Source organism: Vombatus ursinus, unplaced genomic scaffold (genome assembly GCF_900497805.2).
Source record: "Vombatus ursinus unplaced genomic scaffold, bare-nosed wombat genome assembly UNPS02010219.1, whole genome shotgun sequence".
In the NCBI taxonomy this organism is placed as follows: Eukaryota; Metazoa; Chordata; class Mammalia; order Diprotodontia; family Vombatidae; genus Vombatus; species Vombatus ursinus.
In genome coordinates, this window is record NW_020949997.1 from 2,978,653 (window position 1) to 2,988,347 (window position 9,695).

Genomic DNA, 9,695 nt, shown 5'->3' on the forward strand with positions numbered 1-9,695 from the left:
AGTCGTAAATATGTTATTACCAGCTCCTCTTCTCCTTCAAAAAGTAATGGTCTGTACACGTATATGCAAATAAAAATAACTTTCTATACTGCTAGTCTGTCATAAATCTTCAGATGGTCTTTGGTCATCTTCACTTGGTATGGTATATATGATCACTAAGCTACTGTAAGCTTTATTTGGAACTTTAATCTACAATGTCTTATACTAATGAAGCACTTTATGAAGCGAGCAGAGTACTGGCAGATTCTCTTCAGTTCAGGGTTCTCTTTTTAATGGTCAGATTTCACTGTTTGCACTTGGAAAAACAATACTGTGCAATTTAAAAACATCTTTTGGTCCATGTTTGTGTCAGAGATAGTCATGCCTTAGAATTCATTGATTGATTTGAGGCTCTAGTGCCTAGAGCACTTTAATCCCTAGTTAACTTCCTTTCCTTCCCCCTAACCCCAGATTCCCTGCATTAATTTACATTTGTGATAGATTCATTTCTTTAAGCCATCTGGTGGCTCTCACCTGTAACTGCAGAATCAAAGCAGAGCCCCAGAATAAATTTTGGTATGTGCCTTGGTACATGTAAGATTTATCATTTTCTTATGGTCTGTTATCATCTAGGTGGTCTTGTAATGATGTGAGATATGCATGACAATGTCAGCATTCAAGGAAATGGGTCATTTTCCCACAGCACTGACTAAAGCATTATTTTAGTATTAAGTAGGGTGTGGCAACATAAATAACATGAATGACATAAATGGATAGAGAACTGCTCTCATAGCAAAGAAAACCTGGATTCAGTTCCCACTTCTAACATAGACCAATTATGTGTAGCTTATAAGCCCCCACCATTGTGTGTACCTTGAGTAGCCAGCAGGAAGACAATTCAACAAAAGATACAATTCAACGGCATAATAGGGAAAACAACAACAAAACCTTTCCCCCACGATCCTAGGGCACAGCTTCCCGCAAACGCACATAGACAACATCAGATGGAAGAGCAAATATACTTAAGGAACACACATGGAGAGGCACACACATGGCCTAGACATATATATGGAGGGGCACACATATGGAACACAAGTAACCACAAATCATGCAAAGAGGATTAACTCATCCCTAGTGCTGTAAGGTACTGATGTCTTTTGGTGATGTTGTAATCCTCCGGTTGACACTGGTTTTATAAGGTCCACTCTGCTCCACTGGCCTCTGCAGGATACTGCTCTGCTGGATGCTACTGTGATGGGCACATGTCCACCTCCCCAGGAAAGAGCAGGTGCCACTATACTCACTTAGAGCCTAGAGCAGGCTTTTTTCTCCTTTTTTTTCTAGTTCTGTTAAACAAGGCCCAAGAACCCTTGCCACTAAAACCAGCAGACAGTTTCTATTTCCTCAGTGTAGCTACTAAGGCCTTTCATCTCCCTTGCAAAATATTCTCAACCCAGGTACCAAACTCCTTAGAACAAAGAGCAGAGCCATCCCAGCTAACACAATCTTTTCTTTGGGCTCTTCTCCCTATTCTAGGGCTTTTAAAAAAATGCTCAATAAACATTGAATTGAATCATCATATGTACAATTAGAAAAATGATGGCATCTTCCTCAGTGGGTGTGACAGTGCAGGTGGCAAAATGTAGTGATTCCATTACATAAACATTCTGTGATGTCCACTGAGCTGACTGACAAGAAATATGCATAGACTTATAAAGGCTGAGATATTAGTGACTAAGTGAATAGGGAAAAGCAGCCCCTCCAAATCATCTGAAACATTTTATGACTATGTGCATTGCTCTCTTGCTCTTTGTATTTGATAGATGGCTCTGCACGGGTTGAAAACCTCTTCTCCAAATTGAGTATCAGTAGAATACTACATAGCACCAACCAGTGAAGAAAGATAGATTAGAACATGAATGGGTGAGGGGCAGAATAGCAGAATGTTTCTACGCTTACCTACACTGGCCAAGGAGAATTCCATTTTATGATAATTATTACATATATTTCCCATTTTCAATCCCTGAAAGCTAGGCTATAAAGCAGGCAATAGTTGTTTACCTAATAATTGGCAGTCATCTCGATAGGTTAATGATTCCTCAGTTTTTAAACCTGAAGTGTCTTCCACTCTGCCACGTAGGATGAGGGGGCAGAGAAAAAGTCAGAGACTCCATACTAAGCCTGGGGGTCATTGTTTCTATACCTGCTCAGCCTCTTCACATGTAGATGCAGCTGGTCAGAGTCTGAAAGTGGATTTGCCCAACATCTTCACATCATGTTTAAATCGTTAAATATGTGGCCAAAGCTCTGTGTGCTTCTTCCTCTGTGGAAATAACCCATGTTTTCCATTCACCCCTTGTTCTGAACATTACACTCTCCTGCTGAGCCCCCATATCTATAACAAAGAATCTCTCTGCCCAGCCACCATAGGTCTGCCCTACAGTGTCTGACCACCAGCTACGTCTGCCCCTTCCACTCTGACATATGGAGCTTCTGCTCTGTAATCAGCACACTCCTCTTAATTTTTAGCCTCTTCCTCTTATTTTTTCAATCTTCTGAAACTCATTAAAATTTAGAGTTGGTTGGTGACACAATGGATAAAATCTGAAGTCAGGAAGACTTGAATTCAAATTCGGCTTCAGACACTTATTTAGCTCTGTGTCAGTTTCCTCAGCTGTAAAATGGAGATAATAATAACACCAACCTCACAGGATCAAATCAGATAATAATTACAAAGTGCTTAGCACAATGCCTGGAACATAGTAGGTGCTATAGAAGTGCTCATTTCTTTCCCTTCCATCACTGAAACCTGGCTCCACCCAAATGACACTATAGCCTTGGCCGTCCTTTCCAGTTCTCATTACATCTTATCTCATACCCCCACAACTCACAGATGCTGAGGAAGAGGGGGAGTAGAGTTGAAATACTTGCTACTCTTGACCAGGGAGGGGGAACCAACAGCCTCATGGCCACATGTGCCCCTCTAGGTCCTTGGGTGCAGCCTTTTGACTGAATCCAAGTTTTACAAGAAAAATCCTTGTATTAAGGGAATTTCTCTGTAGTTTGGATTCCGTCAAAAGACGACACCCAAGGATGTAGAGGGTCACATGTGGCCTCGAGGCCGCAGGTTCCCCATTCCTATCCTAGACCCTTTATTGCCATGACTTGGAAAACTCTTATGTGGATATTTATCATATTCAAATTTGTCACCCAGTCTAGATCTTCGTAGCAGTTTATCCACCAAGACGTTTTCCTTCCTCTCTCAACAAGTTCAGTGCCTGGAGCACAGTCTTCCAGTTTACCCCAATTCCTGCCCTCCTGTTAGGAGACTCCAACATACATATTGTTGTTCCCCCAAATGATCTAACCTCCCAGTTCCTCAATCTACTTAATTCCCTTGTACTATTCCTCCATTCCCCAACTATTCATAGTGCTGGTCAGTCCCTTTATCTTATCATCATCCATATATGTTATACTTCCATAACCAAGAACTCAGTACTTCCTTTATCTGATCAAAATGCCCTATCATTCCATTTCCCCATTATCCTATACCTATTCTTTGTCCTAACTGTGAACTGCAGTTATTTACTGCTCAGTTCTTTCTCATGCTATCACACTTGCTCTCCTCCTTTCCTTATCTTGACCCCTTAGTGAAACAGTTAAATTCTTGATGACCTTGCTTCCCTGTTCATCACTGCTCAGTCATACCAAACCCCAATCCTAGACTATCCCACCATCCTCCTCCTTTATTTCTAACTCACATGCTGCTGAACTTTTTAGTTTACTGAAGGAAGTTATAAATGTGTTATCCAATCTGGACTGAATGGCCCTTACTTCAGCAAGGATTTTTTTATTCTTTCAAGTTGACACCATATTCCATTCACCAGAGCTGCTATTCCTGACCTTTCCTTTTCTCAGAACTCCTTCCCTTCCATACTCTCAGGTTAGTGGTCCCTTCATACTTTACTGAGAAAAAAGAGATCATCTACTAGGAGCTGCCTCTCCTCTCTTCCTTGCCTTTTAACCCCATGACTTCCTCCATTACTATTTTGTTCTTGAATTTTTGATGAAAAGGTTGCGGTTTTTTTTTCCTTACCAAGACCAGCCTCTCCACATATACACTTGATCCTATCCCCTCCCATTTTCTACAGCAGATTACTCCACTCATTCATATTCTCTCACAGATTTTCAGTTTCTCTTTACTGGCTTCTTCCCTGCTACCTACAAACTCAACCAAGTCTCCCTTTGCTTTCAAACTCTTACTATCCACACCAAGTAGTATCCTTTATCTTTCTCAACTAACTTGAAAAAAGTCATTTATGGAGGTGGAGTCAAGGTGATAGAATGGAAGGAAGCATTTATGTCCAACATACCTCCTCCACAACAACCTAGAAAATGTGCCAGGTTGTAGGGTGTGTTCAGGGAAGATTAGTACCTCTGGTGTGGCTGCCAAGCCCTTTTCAGAGCTACTTTCCACCTTTGGTGTCCACCTGTTCCACCTAGCTCTCACCTGTGGCTCCAAGAAGCTGTAGCATGCACAGCTGTCACACTCTGGTAAACCATTTCAGCAGACAGGCTAAACCAGGTCAAGGGTAACCAAGGGGTCTCAAACCCATTAGTGAGTTAGGGAGGTGTCTACCCCAAGCTTGTGAAAACTTCCCTTCATGGAATGGGCGGATAAGAAGTATTTGTTCCAATGGCCATGAAGGCAGCTGAAGCAGGCACTATGGAGCGCTTAGAGCTTGGTTAGACATCGAAGACGCCAAGATCATCCACTGCATCTTGAACCATTGCAAGTCTTCTTGATTCTGTCCTGCCACTGGACTATAATGACTCTGGAGGAGAGAGTGAGGTCGACAACCTCGTGCAACTATGCCTCACTTAAATCCAATTTACACATGCATCAGAGGACATCAAAGGGGAAAAAAAAAAAAGGAAAGAAAACATGCCAGCCTGCATTCTGATCAAGAAAGCCAAGAAAAAGTCATTTTCTAGTCCAGGGCAGCTTAGGGAGATACAAAGAGAGCTACAGATACTAGGAAAGTGGGGGGAGGGGCTGGCCAGAAATACAGTTTGGCAACAACAAGGAGCATAGAAAGAAGACTGAGACAGAGCACCAGAAAAGGAAGCATGGGACAGAAAGAGATCTCTGGGGATCCTTGAACTAGCTCTAAGTTCAGGAACAGGTGCCATCTGGCAACTCAGTCACCCATTCCTCAGGTCTGAGTCATAGATCCAGGCCAGAGAAAAGCACTTATAAGCAAGCATGGCCCTAGGCATATACTGAGAAGAAAAACAAATTCCTGAAATGTAGCTGTATGGCAATGAGCCCAGGAGCAAAGCAGTGACTCGGTTTTAGCTTTAGCCTACAACATAAGCCTACAGTGGAATAACCAGGGTAAGAGTCTCAAAACGAAGGGCAGATAACAGTTCAGTCACTCTGAACCTGCGGAGTCTCCCAGGGGACTAACAGTGACTGAGCAATCTACTGAAACTCAACAGCATATAAGCCAACAAACCCAAACCTGGGTCAGGAGCTTGCAAAGATCAGACCAAGACCAAAGAACAGACCTCTCCATAGATCACGATGCTTTGGGTGCACTGAAAACTTGCAGGCTCCCAGACTGAGCTCCAAAACCAGCAGAAGGACATAAAAGGGCAGAAGGTCAGGCCAGACATTGTTCCCAAAAACACAAAACCTATCACTAACATAAAATCCAAATTCAAGAAGTAGGCTGAAAGAAAGAGAAGGAAAAAAAAGAACCCAACAATAAAGAGCTATTATGGTGACAGAGATGATCAAAACAAACACAGAAGACAATGTCTTGAAAGCACCTATAAACAAAGGCTCAAAGAAAAATGCAGATTGGACACAAGCCCAATAAGAATTCTTAGTAGAGTTAAAGAAAGAGTTGGTTTTTTTTTTAATGCTAAAAAAAGATAAAAGAAGAGGAAAGTGCAAGGCCAAAGCTGTACATGGAGAAGGTGACCACATAAGCCAAGCTGAAGAAGCTCAAAGAAGATCAGATCCTCCTAGAAGCCCAGAACTGCAAACCCACCAAGGAGAAGAAATTATTGGAGCGTAGAATATCAGAGTTCACCACCAACCTCATGTAAAAGGAGAAATCCAAGAGCCAGACCAAGCTGAAGAACAAGTATGAGGCCATGATCACAGACCTGGAAGAATACCTGCATGGAAAGGAGAAGCAGAAGCAGGACCTGGAGAAGACCCGACAGAAGCTAGAGGGAGACTCCACAGACTTGAGTGACCAGATTGTGGAGATGCAGGTGCAGATCGCAGAGCTCATGGTGTAGCTCGCCAAGAGGGAAGAGGAGCCCCAGGCCAGAGTGAAGGAGGAAGTAGCTCAAAAGAACCTGGCCCTGTAGAAGATCCATGAACTGGAATCCCAGATCTCTGAGCTTTAGGAGGACCTGGAGTCCAAGTGGGTTTTCCAGAACAAGGCCAAGAAACACAAGCAGGATCTGGGAAAGGAGTGAGAGGCTCTGAAAGCAGAGCCAGAGGACACCCTGGATTCCACCACTGCCCAGCAGGAGCTCAGGTCAAAGTGGGAACGGAAAGTAAACATTCCAAAGAAGACTTTTGATGATGAAGCAAAGGCCCACAAAGCCCAGATCCAGATGATGAGGCTGTGGAGGAACTGGCCAAGCAACTGGAGTAAACCAAACGGGTGAAAGCCAACATGGAAAAAGCCAGGCAAGTGCTAGAGAATGAGTGTATGAAGCTTTCCAATGAGGCAAAGGACCTTCTGCAGGGCAAAGGGGACTCAGAACACAAGCACAAGAAAGTGGAGACCCAGCTTCAGGAGCTGCAGGTGAAAGCTCACTGAAGGGAAGCAGGTGTGAGCGGAGCTGGCTCACAAGGTCACCAAACTGCAGGCTGAGCTGGACAACATCACGGGCCTCCTCAGTCAGACAGCGAGTCCAGCAAGCTGGCCAGAGACTGCTCTGCTTTGGAGTCTCAGCTTCAAGACACAGGAGCTGCTACAGGAGGAGACCCATCAGAAGCTGAGCCTGAGTATCAAACTGAAACAGATGGAGGATGAAAAGGGCACCTTAAAGGAGCAGCTGGAGGAGGAGGAAGAAGTCAAAAAGAGCCTGAAAAGCAGACTGCCACGCTCCATGCCCAGCTGGCTGGCACAGAGAATAAGATGGTCGATACTGTGGGCTGCCTGGAGTCAGTGGAGGAAGCTAAGAGGAAGTTCTAGAGGGACCTGGAGGGGGTGAGCCAGGAGTATGGGGAGAAGGCTGCAGGTTACAAGTTGGAGAAAACGAAGACACGGCTGCAGCAGGAGCTGGAGGACCTTCTCCTCGACCTGATGAGAGGTCTCCAATGCCTCAACAAGCAGTTCCATGCTGAGATGAAGGACCTCATGAGCTCTAAGGACAATGTCAGCAAGAGTGTCCATGAGCTGGAGAAGTCAGAGCGGACTCTGGAGCGCCAGGCCACTAAGGATGCCACGCTGAGGCTCAAAGTGAACCTGAAGGCACTCAAGGCCCATTTTAATAGGGATCTCCAGGGCCATGATGAACAAAGTGAGGAGAAGAAGCAGCTGGTCCAGCAGGTCCAGGAGATGGAGTCTGAGCTTGAGGACAAGAGGAAACAGAAGACTTGGAGGCCCACGCTGACTCAGCCAGCAGGAGCTGGGATGAGGCCATTAAGCAGCTGTACAAACTGCAGGCCCAGATGAAGGGTTATATGCAGAACACTCAGGCTTCCCAAGAGGACCTGGCCTAGTCCAAGGAGAATGAGAAGAAGCTCAAGACTGTGGAGGCAGAGAGGATGCAGCTGTGGAGTACACTAAGCGTCAGGCCCAGCAAGAGAGAGGCCAGCTGGCCAACAGAAGTGGCAAAAAAGCCCTGGCTCCGGAGGAGAAGCAGCACCCAGATGCCTGCTTTGCTTAGCTGGAGGAGGAGCAGAGCCACACAGAGCTGGTCAGTGACCAGTGCAAGAAAGCCAACCTCCAGATTGACCAGATCAACACTGAGCTGAACACGGAGCGCAGCCATGACCAAAAGGAGAATGTGCACCAGCACCTGGAGTGGCAGAACAAGGAGCTTAAGGTGATGCTGTGGGAGATGGAGAGCACTATAGGGGGAGGGAAAGGAAGATTTTTTTTAATCCATTTTTCTTCAAATTAAATTTTTGATAGTGAGAGCCGTAGGAAAGTCCCTGGTACCCCCACTCTTCTACCCAACCCCTCCTTTGCTGTTGCCAATAATACTGGGTGACCTCACAGACCTGCCTGGCCTCAAGAGTCCCAGACCAGACTGGGCCCCTGCCCAGTCAGGAGAAGGGGGTACAGGATGGATTCAGGATGGAGAGAACAAGAGAGAAAAGATGGGCAACCCCCAGGAGCAGCTGCCAAAGTTGTCAGCCCTCTTCCTTATTCAAATGCAATGATTATGCTTCTATACCTGACTCACCCGCCCAGTGCACCAGCTTAGGGTACTCTATTCCCCTTCTGTCTGGCAGGGAGCAGGTATAGGTGGCCCACAGCTTCCCTGTGGCTTTTCATGGTAATTCTTGAGGACCAAATCTATTTGATGGTTCAAGGATTCCTCCCATAGAGCCTGGCTGCAGTGGGACTGGAGGAAGGAGGGCCAGAGGCCCACCCTGCACCCCTTCCTCCCACCCCTTCCCTCTCCCCTCTAGGGAAGGGGTGAGGTCATGCTGTACCCCTGATTGATTGCAGTTTAAAAGTCCTTAACCTGCACAGTCTTGTATCTCTCTCAAGAATAAAAGAAGGGTCTTTATCACTGTCTTCCCACTGCAACTGTGGTTCTAGGGAACAGTCTGTTTTCTGCACCATACACTGGTTGCTGGACTTACCTATATTCTTAACTATATGGTATGTGCTGCATTACTCAGACTTACCTGCCCATGAGCAAAGAAAACTTTAAATTTGAAATATATATATGCATTTCTGAAGTCAAGTCCCAGTGACTGTCATGGAAAAATTAAAGCCCTGCACATCTTTTATATAAGAAAAGTACTTTAGGATATATTGCAGCCACCAGGAGTGCTTCAGTAAAGAGTACCACATGCTGCAGATCATCAAAAAAATGATAAAAAAATTATTTTTAAAAAAATTGGTAGGGGGAAAATGGGAAAATAAACAAGAGCTGTGGAAGAAATATGCAAAAGGAGAATTAACAGCTTTGTAAAAGAGGTACAAAACCTTATTGAAGAAAATAATTCCTTGAATATGAAAACTGGCCAGATAGAAGCTAATGACTCCATGAGACATCAAGGAGAAAAAAAGCAAAGACAAGATTGAGAAAAAAAAAATAGAAATATCTCATACGAAAAACAACTGATCTAGAGAACAGATTAAGGAGAAATAATTTAAGAATCATTGGCTATTTGAAATCCATGAGCAAAAAAGACCCTCAACATCAAATTTCAATAATTCATAAAAGAAAACAACTCAGATACCTTAAAACCAGAGGGCAAAGTAGAAAATTAAAGAATCCACTGGTCACCTCATGAAAGAAATCCCAGAGTGAAAACTCAGAAATATCAGAGCCAAAATTCAGATCTTCAAGGTTAAGGAAAAAGTACTATAAGAATCCAGGAAGAAAGAATTCAAGTACCAAGAAGCCAGGATCATATAAGATTTAGCAGTCACCACCATAAAAGGATAGAGAGCTTGTAAGATAATATTCCAGAGGGCAAAAGATCTAGGATTACAACC

General features: G+C 44.3%; 1 pseudogene; it reads left to right on the forward strand.

The window, feature by feature from the left end:
• Window positions 1-5,688: 5,688 nt before the first annotated feature.
• Window positions 5,689-8,401, forward strand: LOC114037055 (annotated as a pseudogene).
• The last annotated feature ends 1,294 nt before the right edge of the window (window positions 8,402-9,695 follow it).